Source organism: Canis lupus, chromosome 35, assembly GCF_003254725.2.
Source record: "Canis lupus dingo isolate Sandy chromosome 35, ASM325472v2, whole genome shotgun sequence".
NCBI lineage: Eukaryota > Metazoa > Chordata > Mammalia > Carnivora > Canidae > Canis > Canis lupus.
The window spans coordinates 24,659,463-24,679,712 of NC_064277.1; the positions used below are offsets into that span (position 1 = coordinate 24,659,463).

Below are 20,250 nucleotides of genomic sequence, written 5' to 3' on the forward strand. Positions count from 1 at the left end.
GATTATGCTATTTATCTTAGTTTTGTAACTTCTCTATGACATCTTTTTCTATCATGGAGAACAAGACAAAATAAGCACTCCCTGAACTGGTCATGGGTAATGGACCCCAAAGGAAGGGATGTAAGAGCTTGGAAATGAAGTTAAGAATAGCATTTTAAAATTAATTATAAAGAAGAGACTTAATGAGCATTAAAATAGAAAGTATCCAGATGGATACGGAGATGTGTGGTTGGTAACAAAAATGGTTAGGATAGTGTGTTAGTCAGGGTCCTCCAGAGAAAGAGAATCAACAGGAAATATCTATATCTATGTATCTGTATCTGTCTCTCTGAAGAGAGAGAGAGAGAGAGAGAGAGAAATGATTGGACTTAGCTCACTCCATTCTGGAGGCAGGGAAGTCCCACAGTCTGCTGTCTGCAAGCTAGAGAACCAGGAAAGCCAGTGGTAGTGTCCGGTACGAGTCCAAAGGCCTGACAACCAAGGGGTTCCTTATTTACATACCCAAGTCTGAGGGCCTGAGAACCAGGAGCTGCCAGGATGGAGAGCTGGAGCGGATTCACTTGCCAGCTCAAGAAGAGAGAAGAAATTCAGCCTTCCTTTGCCTTTTTGTTCCAGGAGGGCCCCTAGCAGATTGGTGACAGGGCATCCCTACTCAGTCTATTGAGCAAAGGCTATTCTCTTCCAGAAACACCCTCAGAGACAAAGTCAGTTTTTCCAGCTATGTGGGCATCCCTTAGATCAGTTAAGTTGACACACAAAATTAGTGATTACAGAGAGCCTGGAATTTGGATTCTCAAAGTAAGTGTTCTTCTGTGCTTCCCTTGGAAAAGTTAGGATGGAGTTGAGAAATTTAAATTGAATCTAGAATCTTAAGCAGAAAGTAACTTAAAATGAGAAGCACATGACTAAATTGTTACCCATATAGGAGAGCGGGAGGGAGGGAGGAAGGAGAAACCGAGAATATTGAATTTTAGAACACCCTGACATGGCTGGTAACCCCCACCAACTACCTCTTGCCTCTCATTTATAGTTCTGTTATGAGTAAAATAGAGTAGGAAGGTGAACTCTGTATCAGTTTTGCCTGTGAAATCTTACAGAAGTTTTGAAGTAATGATAACTGAAAATGTCTCAGATTTGGTGAAATTCAAACTAGTAGCTTCAAAAGCTCAGAGAATTCTAAGCAGCATAGACTCAAAAATGTTTATATCCAGACCAGTCTGTAAAAATGAAAGCAAAATATCTTAAAAGCAGCCAGAGTTAAACGACAAGTTATCTACAATTCTTAAATGATAGTGGATTTCTTGGAAGAAACCATGGACCTGAGATAAAACTTTATTGATCATCTAACTTAACCTAATAAGTTCCTAGTCTGACTGGTGATGCATAGTGCGACTTTGGGTCTCCAGGAATTATTGTCAGCTCAGAGCCAATGACCGTGAGTCTCTGAGAAGACTGATTATGTCCCTTTGTCCACTACACAGTCTCCATAATAAGTGACTGCGGGTCCCTCCGGGGATGGCTGCGGGAAGATTATCACTGTTATGTTCTTGGCAATGTAGTAGAGTTTCTCCATGGGGATCTATCTTTCCCATCATTCAAGGTTCTCTGGGTCACAGAACCAGGTCGTGTCTGGGGATGTTTAAGGATCCACAATTATCCATGGTGCTTGAGTGATTCAAGTCGGGTGTATATTCACACGGCCTGGAATGTTTCTCCTTTTCCAGACCAAGTGAGACTTTAGTAGATTCTTATATACAGCAGTTAAACAAAACCATAACCAACTAGCCAATGCTGAAGATCTCTGTGAGTCAGACTGTTTGATAAGTGTTCATTAAGGCAATCCTGCCCCGCTTAGTTGGTGATTAAGTGTCATCACTTGGCACCTGTCATTCAAGTTATTCCCACTGTACTGAGGCCTTCCAGTTCAACAGTAGTAACTCCTGATGCAATTTTTTATTTGTAGGCAAGAACTCCAACAGAGCTGTGTTAGGATGCTGGGCTATACTCATGAATTTATTTGTCAAAGCTATAGTGAAAGGCTTGTGTTGTAGAACACTTCTGGTTGGCATGGGCTGATCCTACATAGTAAATACTTTAGAATTCCCACAATCTCCAAGATTTCATAACTGCCTCTATAGCATACTGAGGATTTCTTGACATTTCAACCTCATTTAGTATAGGAACTACATTTAGTGTAGGAACCCACGTTTGGGTCATCCAACCTCTGAAACTGTTTGAGCCATTCCTGCACTTAACAGAGAAATTGAATTCATAATCTCAGCTGAGTGGGTCCATCACAATACATCTGGCCTTATCTCTCCTTACACTCTTTTTAGCTTGATCCTACATCATTAAGATCCATTTCCATATACACATCTCTTGCTTGGACTACAAAATATCCTGGGACAGCTTCTGAAATACAGATGAAGTATTTTCTGAAATACATGTGACTTTGCTCTAAAATCTGTCCTGGTCTAAAATCTATTCCAGGATTTTCATCTCTTCAGACAGGTTTCAAAGTGCCTTAGTCAATATCTCCTTACTTAGATCATCTATAGCATCTGTCCCTAATGGAAAGGCTGCCCTTCATGTTTGCACCTGTCTAATAGTAACATGTCATACTAAATTTAATGAAGGCTTATAAATGTAGTTAACGAATTGTCAAGAATAGGGGGTGATAATGGCATGGTTAATGACAGCATAGAAATGGGTAAACTTCAGAAGTGAAAAGTTCTAAATGTCCGGCTTTCCTGAGATAATAAATGAAAAAAAAGAAAACCTTGTTTTCCAGTGATAACTAATGAGACTCTTAGATATTTGAAAAGAACACAGGTAGGATCTTACTGGGATCTTCTTTACTTACTTTTATCCCATCTTATTTTCTTAAGCAACTAAATTTCCTAATTATTAAACAAATGTGTAAATAAATGAATGTCAAATTATGAAACAAGGTGTAGCAAGTAAGTGGGGAAAATGATTCTTGCCCATAATGCTCATTGTATCAACTGTAAGGAAATGCAAGTAATATACATGCATTAAGAGAAGAGAGGAAAGTAGCACTGGATGTGAAATTGCAAGAAGGATTTGGAAAGTAAGAAATTCTCTCCTTCTCCCCCTCCTCCCCCTCTTTCCCCTCCTCCTCTTCCACCTTCCCCTTCCCCTCTTCCTTCTTCTTCCCCCTCTCCTCCTCCTCCTCCTCCATACCCAGCATAATGCCCAACCCAGGGCTTGAACTCACAACCTGAGACCAAGACCTGAGGTGAGATCAAGAGTTGTATGCTTAACCAAGTGATAGAAATTTTTAATTGAGAGCTGTGGGCCACTTTGGTCAGATTGCCAAGAACAAACATTTAAGTGTCCACGACACTTAAAAACTAATATTTGACAACTGGTTAAACTGATTGAACCACCATAATAAACCACTCTTCATTTCCCCACTTTTTGTTGATACTGGAGATATTAAGAGCATCACAGTGCATAATGATGATTCTTTCTCCTAAAGGGAAAAAAATATCTACTTGAATAACTTTCAGTCAAGAAAATACCACATCCACGTAGTCTGGTATATTAGTGTTCTATTGCTACATAAGAAACTACCACACATTTAATGACTTAAGATAACATAAATTTATTATCTCATAGTTTCAACGGGTCAGGAATGCGGCTTAACTGTATTTTCTGCTGCGTGTCTCAGTAGACTAAATTCACAACATCAGCTAAGGCTGCAATTTCATCTGAAGCTCTTCCTGGCCCACTTGATTGTTGGCAAACCTCAGCCTTGTTGTTTTAGAACCCAGACCCCAGGTTCCTAGAGGACACCTCTGCCACAGGACCTTCTTCATAAGCCATTCACATCATAGCTGTTTATTTTCTCCAAAGTCAGCAGGAGAGCCCCACTTACTCTGAATATGTCCCTTGTCCAAAGTGCTCACCTGATTATCAGACGCATCCAGGATTATCTGTCACCCTCTTTGTCATTGTTATTGTTTAGGTTTTATTTCATAATCATAAACCTAACTCTGCATGCAACCCAGCTAGACTTGGAGGGGAAAGGAAAATATGGAGACCATAAAAATGCAATGAGAGTGCAATGGTTATAGTATATTTCAAGCAGATGGAGATGAAGGGGTGCTCTCTTGAGTACAGAAGGAATAGTCTGGTGGTTAAGATAAAACACAAGTCAAATTTATTAGGTTTGTCCACAGTCAGCAACAGTGATCTTCTTGTTGGTCTTGCTATTCCTGGACCCAAAGTGTTCCACGGCTTTCACAATGTTCCTTCCCTCTCTCACGTTGCCAAAAACCACACACTTGCCATCACATTCAGTCTTGGCAATGCAGATGAAAAACTGGCAACCTTTCATGTTGGGTCCAGCATCTCTGATGGACGAGATACCAGGACCATAGGTTTCAGGATGAAATTCTCATCATTAAACTTCTCCCCACAGATGGAGTTGCTGCCAGTGCCATTGTGGTGTATGAATTCACCACTGTGGCAAAATAATCCTTTGAAAGCAGGAATATTTATAACCAAATCCTTTCTCCCCAGTGCTCAGAGTGCAAAAGTTCTCTGCTGTCTTTGGAATTTTGTCTGCAAACAGCTTGAAAGAGACTTGGCCCAAGGGCTTTCTGGCCAGGGTAATGTTGAAGAACACAGTGGGGTTGACCATGGCTGGGCCACACAGGTGGCTCCGAGGCAGCAGTATCTGTAAGACCTAATCTTTCTCTTTTTTATTAATAACTCAAGGCCCATTGATTAGGAACCTTAATTATATCCGAAAAATCCCCTCTACTTTGTTATATAATGTAATCTAATCAGGGCAGTGTAGGGGCCAAGGGCAGGTTGTCCCAAAATGTACCACAATCACATGCTGATTATTTTGAATTGAAGCTATTAGGGGAACAGCTAGTGCACGGACCGCAGACCCTCTACTGTCTCCCTGAAAGCAAGGAATGAATCGTATGAAAGATACCCTCTACTAAGAAGTAAAAGGAAATTCTTATCACAAGAGATGGAAAATTTAAGAGCGAGAAGTCTATATAAACAACCCTGTTATGTTTTTACTAATCTCAATCCAAATTCCACATAGAATTCCTTTAAGTAAAGCTCCCAAACATCTGTTTTCTTTATTCTGTCAATTCCTCAAGAAGTTATTGTTTCTTCGTCTAAAAAGTATAAAAACTGCCTGCCTTGGTCATTTCTTTAGTTCTTGATTTGGTCCTCCAGGCACATATAATAAACTTTGGAGGGCACATGATGAGATGAGCACTGGGTGTTATACTTTATGTTGGCAAATTGAATTTAAATAAATTTTTTTTTAAACTTTGGTGTTTTTTTTTCTTCTTACTCATCTGTCTCACATCAATTTAACTCTTAAGACAGCTGGAAGAACTTGAAAGGTAGAGGAAGGATTTTTCCTTCCCCATTGTAGTGCAATTCCACCATATTCAGAGGTCCTCCTCATATTCAAGGAGGGAAGATCATACAGGTTTACACACCAGAGAAGACGGAATCGTGGGGGTCATCATAGAATTTTGCCTATATCCCTTATGATAGTACCCCTTTCTCTAGTTGTTTTCAAATCTAGTCATCTAACTCTCAAAATGTATTTTGGTGGCAGTGTTGGAAGAATGAGAGATCTGAAAGCAGTGCTGCTTGTATATTTTCCCACTGAAAGAAGTTAGATGGGAGGTTGGCTGGAAGAGAGGAAGAGCAAGAGTGATTAGGCAGTGGATGGAGAAGCTAATCTGTGCTGTTCAGTCAGGACAGTCAGTATTCTGGCACAGTAAGTAGGATGGAGAAATGGGAGATACTCTTGGCTTACCACAGGTAATGTTTCAGTCTTTCATCAGGAGTGTGATTTTATATGTATAGTTTGCAGAGATTCACTGAGCTGTATGTGTCAGGTATATGTGGGTTTCTTTATGTATGGTTTACCTCCGTGAAAATAAGGCCTCAAATACCTAGGCCGTGGAAATTCTTTCTGAGCGTTTAAATGCCTGAAGACTATTGCTGCTGATGGAAGACACTATGGATCATGTAAATGTGTTTTTGTCAAAATAACAAAATTCTGCCTTCTTTTTAATGTTACTTTTTCCTCAGTGCATTATAACTTGTAACAGGCTGTTACAAAGACCTGAGTGGTACAATATAGCCAAGCTGCCAGTAAAAACACTAGATATCAGAAACCTGAAGAGTGGGTTTGGGAATAGCAACCTCATGACCTTTATAAAGGATAACAAGAGGAATATACCAGAACACATGGTTCACTGCCCAGTGCCCTGGAATCACTTACTAATTTTACAGAAATGAATAAAGACCATTCCATGATTTACTAATTAGAACTCTAGACCTCGAATCTGACGAGATCAAGGGCGAACCTTTATGTCTCTAATTAGGTGGATTCTTCCCAAATGTTGGGCAGATGATTGAGAGGAGGTGGTCACTGGCTGACTTGTGAGCAGGACCCTGGCAACAAGAGGTCCTCCCTCTTTCCCTTGTCTTTGGGATATGGCTGTTAACCTTCCCTGTTTCCAGAAGCTGCCCCAAGGACACAGCCTTGAGATAGTGAGATGGTGTTGACACCATCTAGACGCTATATGGGACTGAACCCAGTTAGGACCTTTATATAAACCTCTAAGATTTGGCAGGCAGGTACAGGAATCTATTTGTCTTGGGCCACCAAAGACAAGCCTAATATGTAAATTATCTTGCTAATTAAAATTACCATCTACCAACCTGGAGAGGGCTGCCTCTGTCTCTTCATTCAGTCTCTCCCTGCTCTCCTCAGAGGGGCCAGTTTCAGATTACACCCAGGAAGCTCTGGAGGTTGCAAAATAACACCGAACTCTTGTTTGTTTCCAGACAAACTACTGTTTTCCTTGAAACATGCACGATGAGTTCTGCATACCCGACTGCTTTAGTAAACCAAGCACTGGTTCACTAAGGGACACACTGGCCCTGTCCCTTGATTCCTTGCCATCCCGGGACAATGAAGGTGAAACTGTGACAGAGAGCAAAATGCACACGAAACTTCAAACAGCTGAAATCAGTGTGGATAAAGAGGCTGGGATTTGTCATTAAGAGAAAGGACACAGTTTTGTGACACCAGGCTCGTTAATGGGAATACTTAATTCATTAATGCAAAGTATTTATTTATTTCTTTAAAGATTTTATTTATTTATTCATGAGAGACACAGAGAGAGAGAGAGGTAGAGACCTAGACAGAGGGAGAAGCAGGTTCCCCATGGGGAGCCCATTATGGGATAGATCATGCCCTGAGCCAAAAGCAGACACCCAATTGCTGAGCCACCCAGGCGTCCCATATTGCAAAATATTTAAATCCTAAAGATATTCCTCCAGATATGCATTCGGGAAACTTGAATTTTTCCACTGTTCCCTTTCACCTTTATCAGTCACTTTTGGAAACTCAGTGCACTGTTCTGGTTCTGAGGAGTCCATGTCGGCATCAGGCCAGGGGGGAACAGCCCCTGCTGTTCTGTTAGTGATCTTTGAAAGAACTAGACGAGACAAATAGAAGTAAAGTGTGAGATGATCAAATCAGATGGCATCCTCACAAGATACAAGGCTGGAGAACTGATTAAGATAAAGGAGTTAGAGTTGACAGAAATATCAGACATCTCCTGGGTCTTGTCTTCAATTGCACAAAGATTTTCAGAAAAACACTGATTAAAAAAAAACTTTATAAGAAAGTTAATTGGGTTGATGAGCTATCTTTCAAAGGAGATGCCATTTCAAATTCCTCTCTCTCAATCCCACTAAAAAGCCCAAACCTTCTAAAAGTTAAGGACATATAGGAGAAGACAAATGAAGCATTCATCTGCCAGCACTGCCTTTTTCAGAGGAGAATCTTGTGAGAAACTAAGCAAGTAGGGACACCAGTCTGTAAAGAATTTGGAGACATGTGCTTGCAATGAAGTGTCAAATATTTGAATTTATGTCTTAGTTATAGCAGAATATAGAGATTTCAAAGTCATAAACCAGATGTAGTAATAACGACCCGTGCCTGGGGTACAATCCAGTGTTAGGGAACCACATATTGAAATAAACACCTTGGTAACTCCTGTCACCTAACTGGGCCCTGGGCTCTCTAAGAGAAATTGACAAGAGGCAGAAGGGGTTCCAGGCAGGGTTTGTTGTTGTTTTTAATTATTTTATTTATTTATTTGACAGAGAAAGAGAGAGTTTAAGCAGGGGGAGCCACAGGCAGAGGGAGAGGGAGAAGCAGGGAGCCAGATGCGGCCTCGAACCCAGGACCTTGAGATGATGACCTGAGCTGTAGGCAGACACATAACCAACTGAGCTGCCCAGGCAGTTTTGTCAGGGCTTCTGCGAGAACCTAAGGGAGGCAACACAAAGGAAAGAGTTGTTAGGCTGGCTCTCTGAGGGCCTAGGAGAGCTTTAATTAAGATTCAGTGGGAAAAGAGCATCTGATCTTATAGAGGAGGGGATTTCTTGGCTCTTGTGCACTTAAAGGTCATGCTTCTTCATACGTGACATGTCTAATTAGCATGTTACATCTCTACCCTTGGGCATGATCTTTTTAGTATTATAATGAGGGGTAAATGTGGGTGAAAAGTCAGCACTGTGGTTCTTCTTGGGGCTTACTGGTTTGGTCCTACCTTACCACTCTTTACAGTGAAGACCCACCCCTCACCCCTTCTTTCAGTAAGCATCCTGCCTCTGCATTCCTGCAAAATGAGCTATACAAGGGTGTAGAGTTTTAGCTTTTTTCTTTTTGTGAAGGCAGCCAATAAATGATGGATTTTTGTGGTTGGTGATAAGGGGAACAGTCCAGTCTCCACGCTGTCTCACTTATAAGACAGCAAATCTTTAGGTGACTTGTCAGAAAAAATATCAGGCAATTATCTCCGTGAAAGTCAACTATAGAAAATTAATACGAATGTCACTCAAATCATTTGTCATACCACAGAGCATATTATGGAAGTGGAATAGATTCCATATATATTCTTTAGGTTAAAATATGGATCAAAACTAGAGTTCTGAACTAATGTAAACTTTATCGTAGTAAGTGAGTCATAGTCTACAGATAGAACTCATGTGGGAGTGGTTCTCATATAACAGATGGGAAGAATGAGAAATTTAGTAACATAAGCCTAAGTTAAGAAGTCATCAGAAGGCCCCAAAATATATGTTAGTTGTCATTTAAATATAGTTACATTGATTAAATAGCCAAGAAGATTGTGGCTCATATTTTTTATTCCAAAAGTGTGAAGACAGAAAAATTCCCTCTAACTCTTATTTACTTGGTGCCATGATTGCCTTTTTTCCCCTACCTATAGATGATAATAAACCTAGTGATTCAATAATATTTCCAAAGATAACGTTATTAAGTGGCAACTGAAACCAAACCTTACCACCGTCAGTAGTCCAAAAGGAATAGTCAAAGCCGTACTAGGAAGCTGACTTTTTGGTGAGAGATATGAGAGAAAATGGAATAAAAATCTCAGCTGAGAACAACTAGAAAAGTGACATAGCTACCCGGACAGCCAGCTAGCCAAGTCTCTCTAAGGACTGAAACTCTTGTTTGTTTTTGGTAACCCAGGGCCTAATATAAATCTGACACCGAGTAATTATTAAATAGAAACTTGGCAAATAAGTTTTGTTTTCATTTGTTAGGATATTTTATGCCCTTTGTCCTAATGTGTCTTTTGTAACTGTATCTTCATGATATGCCTTCTGTTTACCAAGGAATGTGAGTATAAGTATGAATATAATCATGTTTGCCAACATAACTAAGTATCTGATTACATATGATCTACATGACTTAGACAAGAACAGTAGACATCTCAGTAAAATCACTGGAATATAAATTTCATGTGGGTCCTCTACTATGTAAAATGATGCTCCTTTTAGCAATGTTTAAATAGTGACCTTTGTTTGGAGTCTGAGTTCTCACTGGTATACAAGTAAATAAATTATTTATTATCCTCAGGGAAATTGGCTTGAGACAGGATAAAGTATATTCCACTATGGAAATAAAGAGAGAACAGAAGTTTGAGGTCTAGAATGTAGGCCGCTCTGTGGAGCATGTGACCCCAAGACTAAGTGAGTTCAGAAATTAGTAAACTAATTTATTCAGTTGATTTCACCGGAAAGGAAGGGCTCTCGTTTACCAAGTAATTGAATCTTTGAAAGTTTTTGGGTTCAGGTTGAACAAGTCTTTTCCACAATGAAGTATTTAAACTTTGATTTAAAGTCTTATTATAGTCCTATGTCAGGGGATCCATCTGTAAATGAATATAAGATGCTATTTTTTGAAGAGAACATGTTTTCGTGGATGTGGAATGCTGAGTCTGAACCGTGGCTTAAGTTTGAGGGCAATTAGAAATTATTACTACTCAAAGGCAGATGTTTCAGAATAATCAGTCAAGATTTTTTAAACTGGCAAGGTAGAAAGCAAGCAGTTGGACGGTAACAAGAATCTTGCTATTCCAACATTAAGATCAAAAGTAGAGTGCCTCCTAACCTCATAATTACTTTAATCCACCCAGTAAATACAAGTAAAAATGTAAACTGAGTGCTGGTTTAAGTCTACTCTCTCTTTCACAAAGGATTGATTTCTCTCCACACATATTCAAAAAAATCATTATTTTTATTCATCTTTGTAACAGAATTTCATTTGGGGTAAAAAATTAAAAAAAGTAGGCATTCTATAAATAATAGAATAATTGAAAGAATGAATGTAATGAGGTGAACTGCTTTTAATTTTGAAGGTATCAAATTCAGTACAGCAAAATAAAATTAAAAATGTGTATTAGTTCAATGCATACATGTTTATGTGCATTTATTTTTAAAGATTTTATTTATTTATTCATGAGAGACACAAAGAGAGAGGCAGAGACATAGGTAGAGGGAAAAGCAGGTTTTCCACAGAGAGCCCGATATGGGACCCTATCCCACAACCCCTGGATCACAACTTGAGCCAAAGGCAGACGCTCAACCACTGAGCCACCCAGGTGATCCTTTACGTGGGTTTAAAATGTGGTTTACATATATCAGCTAATGGCCCATTGTGAAAACTTTGCCTTCAACCAGAGATTTTGGTAAGTCAAGAAACTCACCTAATACTAACCTCTTGGCTCCCCTGAAAAATTAATGTTATGGAATTGAATCAACGTAATTTGCGGAGATTCAGAGTGTTCATTCTGAGGAACCTTTGCTAGCTGCAAAGACTCCTGGTTAGAGCGCATGGCTTCTGAACTCCCCAGTAATAGTAATATCCAGTTTTCAAAAAGGATAATAGTAAGTAGAGGAAAGCCCCAGGACACCTTTTCTAACCGAATTTAATTAAAAGCTAAATGAAAGTGAGTTCAATTACGTAGAGTAGTTCAGTAATGTAGATCAAAGAAAAAAGATAATCTTAAAACTTCCTACAGGTGACCAGTCTTACAACCAAGTGATATCATGGTGGTTTAGATTTAATATACCGTGCCCACAAACAGCTCTTCCAAACTGTTTCATTTATGTAAGTGATTGGTGGGGAATTATACCTTATTGGGAAACAATTTTTTTGTAAACAAAATAAAACAGAATTTGATTCTATTTCTTCTTATACCAAAATATGGACAAGCCTCGCACGTGGGTGGCTCGTTGGTCTAGGGGTATGATTCTCGCTTCGGGTGTGAGAGGTCCCGGGTTCAAATCCCGGACGAGCCCGCTTCCTTTTCAACCACTTGGACTTAATAGCATCAGGGGGGAAAAAAGCGTTTTCCCAAATATTCTTGCCAAAAACACTGGCTGTGGAATGGCAGTGTTCTCGGAGGAGCCGGGCACGAATGCCCGCATCTCCCGCGCGCCTACGCACCTGCGGTGCTGATGCTGCACCAGCCACAGGCCGGCTCTTCTGTGCATCCTTCCTCGGGTGCAGGGAGGGAGGGAGGCGGGGGAGTGGCTGGCGGGCACGCGCATGCGCACACCTGCCGCAGGGGGCGGAGTGAGAGCCATGCTCCGGCACCTTACCTGCTGCCGCCCAGTCCTAGTCCGATTTCCGCTGTTACAGCCCTCTGGTGGGGTGGGGAGGGGTGGGGAGCTCTCCGACCCTCAACCTCTGCTGCTCCCACCACCCTGACCGCTGGCTCTACGGCCTATGACTGCGGCCAGACGCCGGCCTCTTTCTGGTCCTGCACTGCCCTGGTCGGAGCTCATTCAGGTGCTCTGTCAGCCAGTGAATATTCAGTGGCTGCTGTGTGTCCACCTGTGCCTGATGCTAGGGACGTAGAGGTGGGCAGGGAATAAAATAAGGTTTGTTTCTACTAGTTCCAAGTAACTACATAGCGTTTTCATGCGTCCAGACTTCCCAGAAGAGCCTGCAGAAGCAGGGCCGACGTGTACACTCCAGGGAAAACCCCAAGGAGCAACACCTACCCTAGACCCCATGCACACCAGTACTTTTTCCTCCAGGAAATGCTCTCACTTAGGAACTGTGCAAAACGCTCAGGTGAATTAATTAGCATAAATATAAAAGATGACAAAGAAAAAAGATGAGGAGGAAGGTATTAATTCAGTTCTTTTGCTCTTGCCAGCTATCTTAAGATATTTCCTTGGAATAACTGCTGCTTTGTGACCAACACTGAATGCTGACACACACACACACACACACACACACACATCACGGCAATTTCTTTGAAGGCTCATTTTGAAAGTATTCTGGAAGAGTGGTCTTTTTTTTTTACCTTTGTTTAGGGCAATTTTGGAAGCCCAATAAACATGAAGATGCAGGTCCTTTTTCAGAAGTGGTGTAGAATATATTGTCTCTTTTTATACATGAAATATGAGTGTATAATTGATTTGTAAAACAATTTTATAATTTGAAGTAGATGTTGTTATTCATGAAGTTTGAAATTCAAACCTCCTCCAACCTTTGTCCTTCAAGAATTTTCTTAAGATGCAGGAAGTCAGTTCTATGCCACCTAAGCCAGAGATTGAATTATCCTCTTTCAAGACATTTTATTATCCCAAAAAGGATAATTTAAAGATACTGTCTGATAGGAAATGGCACAGTAGATCACTTTACTGTGATGCCCACAGTCAATAAACTGGACTCATAATCTCAGTGTCCAGTTATTGTAAGGGCTTAATTATAACTATAACCAGCAACCAAGGATCACTAGACATCTAAAATAAGTGCCTAACATGATAGAGATAAAAGTGAACTAGAAAAAAATAGAGGAAAATATTATGCAGAAAGAAGAAAACTCAGGAAAGTTATTACAGAGAGAAAGAATGCTATACAAAACAGTAGCTCAACTACAAAAGCATCTTAAAATTCAAATTATGAGAGTAGAAATGAAAAACTTAATGGAGTAACTGCAATAAAATGTGAAGGATATCTTCCAGAATATGGAGTAAAAATATAAAGGGGAACCAACAGTTATGCTCCCTAGTAGATACCCAAATGAATTGAAACTTATGACTACAACAAAACCTGCACACGAATGCTTATAGCAGCTTTATTCATAACTGGAAAAACTGAGAAGCAACCAAAACGTCCTTCAGTAAGTGAATGGATGGGGTGTCTGATTGGTTCAGTTGGTTAAGCATCCAACTTTTGGTTTTAGCTCAGGTTACCATCTCAGAGTCTTGGCATCGAACCCATGTTGGGCCCTGTGCTCAGTGCAGAGTCTGCTTGAGAATCTCTCTCCCTCTACTATGCCCTTCCCCATGTTTGGGCACACACATGCTCTCTCTCTCAAATAAATAAAATATTTAAAAAATTAATAAATGGATAAACTGTGGTACATCCATACAATGGAATATTATTTAGTAAGAAAAAGAAATGAGCACTCAGGCCACAAAAAGACATTAAAGAACCTTAAAAGCATATTGTTAAGTGAAAGAAGCCAATCTGAAACAGGTAGGGAGGGATATAGGAATGAAGAGGTAGAGCACACGCCAGTGAAATTATTCTGTATGATACTGTAGTGATGGGCACATGTCATGACACATTTGTCAAAACCCGTAGAATGTGCAGCACAAGGAGTGAACCTTAATGTAAATTATGGACTTTGGTTACATTGGTCCCTCGGCTGTAACAAATATAGCACAAGACTATGAGATGTAAATAATAAGAGAAGCTGTAGGAGAGAAGAGAGGGTATGTGGGAACTCTGTACTTTCCTATCAATTTTTCTGTAAACCTAGAACTGCCTTTAAAAAAATGTCTGGGCAGCCCCGGTGGCGCAGCGGTTTAGCGCCACCAGCAGCCCGGGGTGTGATCCTGGAGACCCAGGATGGAGTCCACGTCGGGCTCCCTGCATGGAGCCTGCTTCTCCTTCTGCCTGTGTCTCTGCCTCTCTCTCTCTCTCTGTCTCTATGAATAAATAAAATCTTTAAAAAAATGTCTAGATGGCAGAAGAGTAGGGTCTCATTAAAAAATGTCTAGATGGCGGAAGAGTAGGGTCCCCAAGTCACCTGTCCCCATCAACTTACAAATAATCCTGAAAACCTATGAATTCAGCCTGAGATTTAAAGAGAGAACAGCTGGAATGCTACAGAGAGAAGAGTTTGCACTTCTAACAAGTACAACTCTTTTTTAGCCACTCTGCACTGAGCAAAATGACTAGAAAGAACTCACCACAAAAGAAAGAATCAGAAATAGTACTCTCTCCCGCAGAATTACAGAATTTGGATTACAATTTGATGTCAGAAAGCCAATTCAGAAGCACAATTATAAAGCTACTGGTGAAAAAAAAAATAAAGCTACTGGTGGCTCTGGAAAAAAGCATAAAGGATTCAAGAGACTTCATGGCTGCAGAATTTAGATCTAATCAGGCCGAAATTAAAAATCAATTAAGTGAGATGCAATCCAAACTGGAGGTCCTAATGATGAGGGTTAATGAGGCAGAAGAAAGAGTGAGTGACATAGAAGACAAGTTGATGGCAAGGAAGGAAGCTGAGGAAAAAAAGAGAAAAACAATTAAAATACCATGAGGAAAGGTTAAGGAAAATAAATGACAGCCTCAAAAGGAAAAATCTATGTATAATTGGGGTTCCAGAGGGCGCCAAAAGGAGCAGAAGACCAGAAAATGTATTTGAACAAATCATAGCTGAGAACTTCCCTAACTTGGGGAGGGAAACAGGCATTCAGATCTAGGATATAAAGAGATCCCTGCCCCCCCCCCAAATCAATAAAAACTGTTCAACACCTTGACATTTATTTATAAAGATTTTTATTTATTTCTTCATGAGAGAGATATATAGAGAGAGGCAGAGACACAGGCAGAGGGAGAAGCAGGCTCCATGCAGGAAGCCCAACGTGGGACTCGATCCCAGGTCTCCAGGATCATGCCCTGGGCTGAAGGCAGGCGCCAAACCACTGAGCCACCCAGGGATCTCAACACCTTGACATTTAATAGTGAAACTTGCAAATTCCAAAGATAAAGAGAAAATCCTTAGAGCAGCGAGAGACAAGAGATCCCTAACTTATATGGGGAGAAATATTAGATTAATAGCAGACCTCTCCACAGAGACCTGGCAGGCCAGAAAGGGCTGAATTTATTCAGGGTCCTAAATGAGAAGAACATGCAGCCAAGAATCCTTTATCCAGCAAGGCTCTCATTCAGAATACAAGGAGAGATAAAGAGCTTCCAAGATAGGCACAAACTGAAAGAATATGTGACCACCAAACCAGCTCTGCAAAAAATATTAAGGGAGACTCTGTAAAAGAAAGAGGAAGTCCAAAGAAATAATCCACAAAAACAGGGACTGAATAGGTATTATGATGACACTAAATTCATATCCTTCAATAGTAACTCTGAACATGAATGGGATTAATGATCCCATCAAAAGACGCAGGGTTTCAGACTGAATAAAAAAGCAAGACCCATCTATTTGTTGTCTATGAGAGACTCATTTGAGACCTAAGGACATCTACAGCCTGAAAATAAAAGATTGGAGAACTATTTACCATTCAAATGGTCCTCAAAAGAAAGCAGGGGTATCCATCCTTATATCAGATAAATTAAAGTTTATCCCAAAGACTGTAGTAAGAGATGAAGAGGGATACTATATCATACTTAAAGGATCCATCCAACAAGAGGACCTAACAATCATGAATATTTATGCCCCTAATGCAGGAGCTGCCAAGTATATCAATCAATTGATAATCAAAGCTAAGACATACTTAGATAATAATACACTTATACTGGGAGACTTCAACACAGTGCTTTCTGCAAATGACATATTTTCTAAGCACATCTCCAAAGAAACAAGAACTTTAAATGATACACTGTACCAGATGGATTTCACAGATATTTACAGAACTTTACATCCAAATGCAACTGAATACACATTCTTCTCAAATGCACATGGAACTTTCTCCAGAATAGACTACATACTGGGTCACAAATCAGGACTTAACCAATACAAAAAGATGGGGAGTGTCCCCTGCATATTTTCAGACCATAATGCTTTGAAACTTGAACTCAATCACAAGAAGAAGTTTGGAAGAAATTCAAACACGTGGAGTTTAAAGACCATCCTGCTAAAAGATGAAAGAGTCAACTAGGAAATTAGAGAAGAATTTAAAAGATTCATGGAAACTAATGAGAATGAAGATACAACCATTATCCCCAAATCCCAAAATCTTTGGGATATAGCAAAAGCAGTCCTGAGAGGGAAATACATCGCAATATAAGCATCCCTCAAAAAACTGGGAAAAACTCAAATACACAAGCTGACCTTGCACCTAAAGGAACTGGAGAAAGAACAGCAAGTAAAACCTACACCCAGCAGAAGAGAGTTAATAAAGATCCGAGCAGAAACCAATGAAATAGAGACCAGAACTGTAGAACTGATCAACAAAACCAGGAGTTAGTTCTTTGAAAGAATTAATAAGATAGATAAACCATTAGCCAGCCTTATTAAAAACAAAAGAGAAAAGACTCTAATTAATAAAATCACGAATGAAAAATGAGAGATCACAACCAATACCAAGGAAATACAAACGATTTTAAAAACATATTATGAGCAGCTATATACCAATAAATTAGGCAATCTAGAAGAAATGGACGCATTTCTGGAAAGCCACAAACTACCAAAACTGGAACAGGAAGAAATAGAAAACCTGAACAGGCTGATAACCAGGGAGGAAATTGAAGCGGTCATCAAAAACCTCCCAAGACAGATGGCTTCCCAGGGGAATTCTATCAAACGTTTAAAGAAGAAACAATACCTATTCTACTAAAGCTGTTCCAAAAGATAGAAAGGGATGGAATACTTCCAAACTTCTATGAGGCCAGCATCACCTTAATTCCAAAACCAGACAGAGACCCCACCAAAAAGAAGAATTAGAGATCAATATTCCTGATGAAAACAGATGCAAAAATTCTCAACAAGGTACTAGCCAATAGGATCCAACAGTACATTAAGAAAATTATTCACCATGACCAAGTAGGATTTATCCCTGGGACACAAGGCTGGTTCAACACTCATAAAACAATCAATGTGATTCATCATATCAGCAAGAGAAAAACCAAGAACCATATGATCCTCTCAATAGATGCAGAGAAAGCATTTGACAAAATCCATCCATTCTGATCAAAATTCTTCAGTGTAGGGATAGAGGGAACATTCCTCGACATCTTAAAAGCCATCTACAAAAAGCCCACAGCAAATATCATTCTCAGTGGGGAAACACTGGGAGCCTTTCCCCTAAGATCAGGAACAGGACAGGGATGTCCACTGTCACTACTGCTATTCAACATAGTACTGGAAGTCCTAGCCTCAGCAATCAGACAACAAAAAGACATTAAAGGCATTCAAATTGGAAAAGAAGAAGTCAAACTCTCCCTCTTTGCAGATGACATGATACTGTACATTGAAAACCCAAAAGACTCCACCCCAAGATTGCTAGAACTCACACAGCAATTCGGCAGTGTGGCAAGATACAAAATCATTGCCCAGAAATCAGTGGCATTTCTATCCACTCACAATGAGACTGAAGAAAGAGAAATTAAGGAGTCAATCCCATTTACAATTGCACCCAAAAGCATAAGATACCTAGGAATAAACCTAACCAAAGAGGTAAAGGATCTATACCCTAAAAACTACAGAACATTTCTGAAAGAAATTGAGGAAGACACAAAGAGATGGAAAAATACTCCATGCTCATGGATTGGAAGAATTAATATTGTGAAAATGTCAATGCTACCCAGGGCTACCTACACATTTAATGCAATTCCTATCAAAATACCATGGACTTTCTTCAGAGAGTTGGAACAAATAATCTTAAGATTTGTGTGGAATCAGAAAAGACCCCGAATAGCCAGGGGAATATTAAAAAAGAAAACCATACCTGGGGGCATCACAATGCTGGATTTCAGGTTGTACCACAAAGCTGTGATCATCAAGACAGTGATGTTTCTGGCACAGAAACAGACATACAGATCAATGGAACAGAATAGAGAATCCAGAAATGGGCCCTCAACTCTATGGTCAACTAATATTCGACATAGCAGGAAAGACTATCCACTGGAAAAAGGACAGCCTCTTCAATAAATAGTGCTGGGAAAATTGGACAGCCACATGCAGAAGAATGAAACTAGACCATTCTCTTACACCATACACAAAGATAAACTCAAAATGGATGAAAGATCTAAATGTGAGATAAGATTCCATCAAAATCCTAGAGGAGAACACAGGCAACACCCTTTTTGAACTTGGCCACAGCAACTTCTTGCAAGATACAACTATGAAGGCAAGGGAAACAAAAGCAAAAATGAATTATTGGGATTTAATCAAGATAAAAAGCTTCGTACAGCAAAAGAAACAGTCAACAAAACTAAAAGACAACCTACAGAAGGGAGAAGATATTTGCAAATGACGTATCAGATAAAGGGCTAGTATCCAAGATCTATAAAGAACTTATTAAACTCAATGGCAAAGAAACAAACAACCCAATCATGAAATGGGCAAAAGACATGAACAGAAATTTCACCAAAGAAGACATACGCATGGCCAACAAGCACATGAGAAAATGCTCTGCATCACTTGCCATCAGGGAAATACCAATCAAAACCACAATGAGATACTACCTCACACCAGTGAGAATGGGGAAAATTAACAGGGCAGGAAAAAACAAATGTTGGAGAGGATGTGGAGAAGGGAAACCCTCTTGTACTGTTGGTGGGAATGTGAACTGGTGCAGCCATTCTGGAAAACTGTGTGGAGGTTCTTCAAAGAGTTAAAAATAGAGCTACCCTATAACCCAGCAATTGCACTGCTGGAGATTTACCCCAAAGGTACAGATGCAGTGAAACGCTAGGACACCTGCACCCCAATGTTTATAGCAGCAATGTCCACAATAGCCAAACTCTGGAAGGAGCCTCGGTTTCCATCAAAGGATGAATGGATAAAGAAGATGTGGTCTATGTATACAATGGAATATTACTCAGCCATCTGAAATAATACTCAGCCAATACTTGCTTTAAAGTGGATGGAACTGGAGGGTATTATGCTGAGTAAAATAAGTCAATCGGAGAAGGACAAACATTATATGGTCTCATTCATTTGGGGAATATAAAAAATAGTGAAAGGGAATAAAGGGGAAAGGAAAGAAAATGAGTGGGAAACCTCAGAGGGGGTGACAGAACATGAGAGACACCTAATTCTGGGAAACGAACAAGGGGTGGTGGAAAGGGAGGTGGGCGGGGGGTTGGGGTGACTGGGTGACGGGCACTGAGTAGGACACTTGATAGGATGAGCACTGGGTGTTATGCTATATGTTGGCAAATTGTACTCCAATAAAAAAATAAGTCTATTAAAAAATAAGCAGAGTGCAAATAGTAAAAAAAAAAGGGGGGGGGATGGCAGGGAGGAAAGAAAAAAGGAGAGGAAATATCTTGGAGCTATAAAATCTGAGGTAAAAGAAGTTCCAGGAAAAAAAAAAAAAGAAAATAGAGAACATGTAAGTGAGAAAATCAACAACAAAAAAGTCAAGCTAATTTTCCAAACGGAAATACATGATTTTCCAAATTTAATGAAGTAATAGAGCTCTCAGAACAATGAATGAAAATAGAAACACATGATGGCATACTTTTCAGACTTTTGGGAACACTGTAGACAGGGAAATTATCCTGAAAGAGAGAAAAGCTAATTAGAAATGAAGTATCAGTAATTAGAATGACTTCTTAATTCTTGTAAAGTAATACTGAAAGCCAAAGACAATGGAGAACTTTCAGAATCCTGAAAGAAAATATTCCCCAACCTA

At 39.8% G+C, this 20,250-nt stretch overlaps 1 non-coding gene and 1 pseudogene across 1 annotated transcript; one reads left to right on the forward strand and one right to left on the reverse strand.

Moving 5' to 3' along the window:
- Positions 1–4,189: 4,189 nt before the first annotated feature.
- LOC112674426 (peptidyl-prolyl cis-trans isomerase A-like) lies at positions 4,190–4,669 on the reverse strand (annotated as a pseudogene).
- A 6,959-nt stretch (positions 4,670–11,628) lies between these two features.
- TRNAP-CGG (transfer RNA proline (anticodon CGG)) lies at positions 11,629–11,700 on the forward strand. The gene has a single exon. It is a non-coding gene; the product is annotated as a tRNA-Pro (tRNA).
- The last annotated feature ends 8,550 nt before the right edge of the window (positions 11,701–20,250 follow it).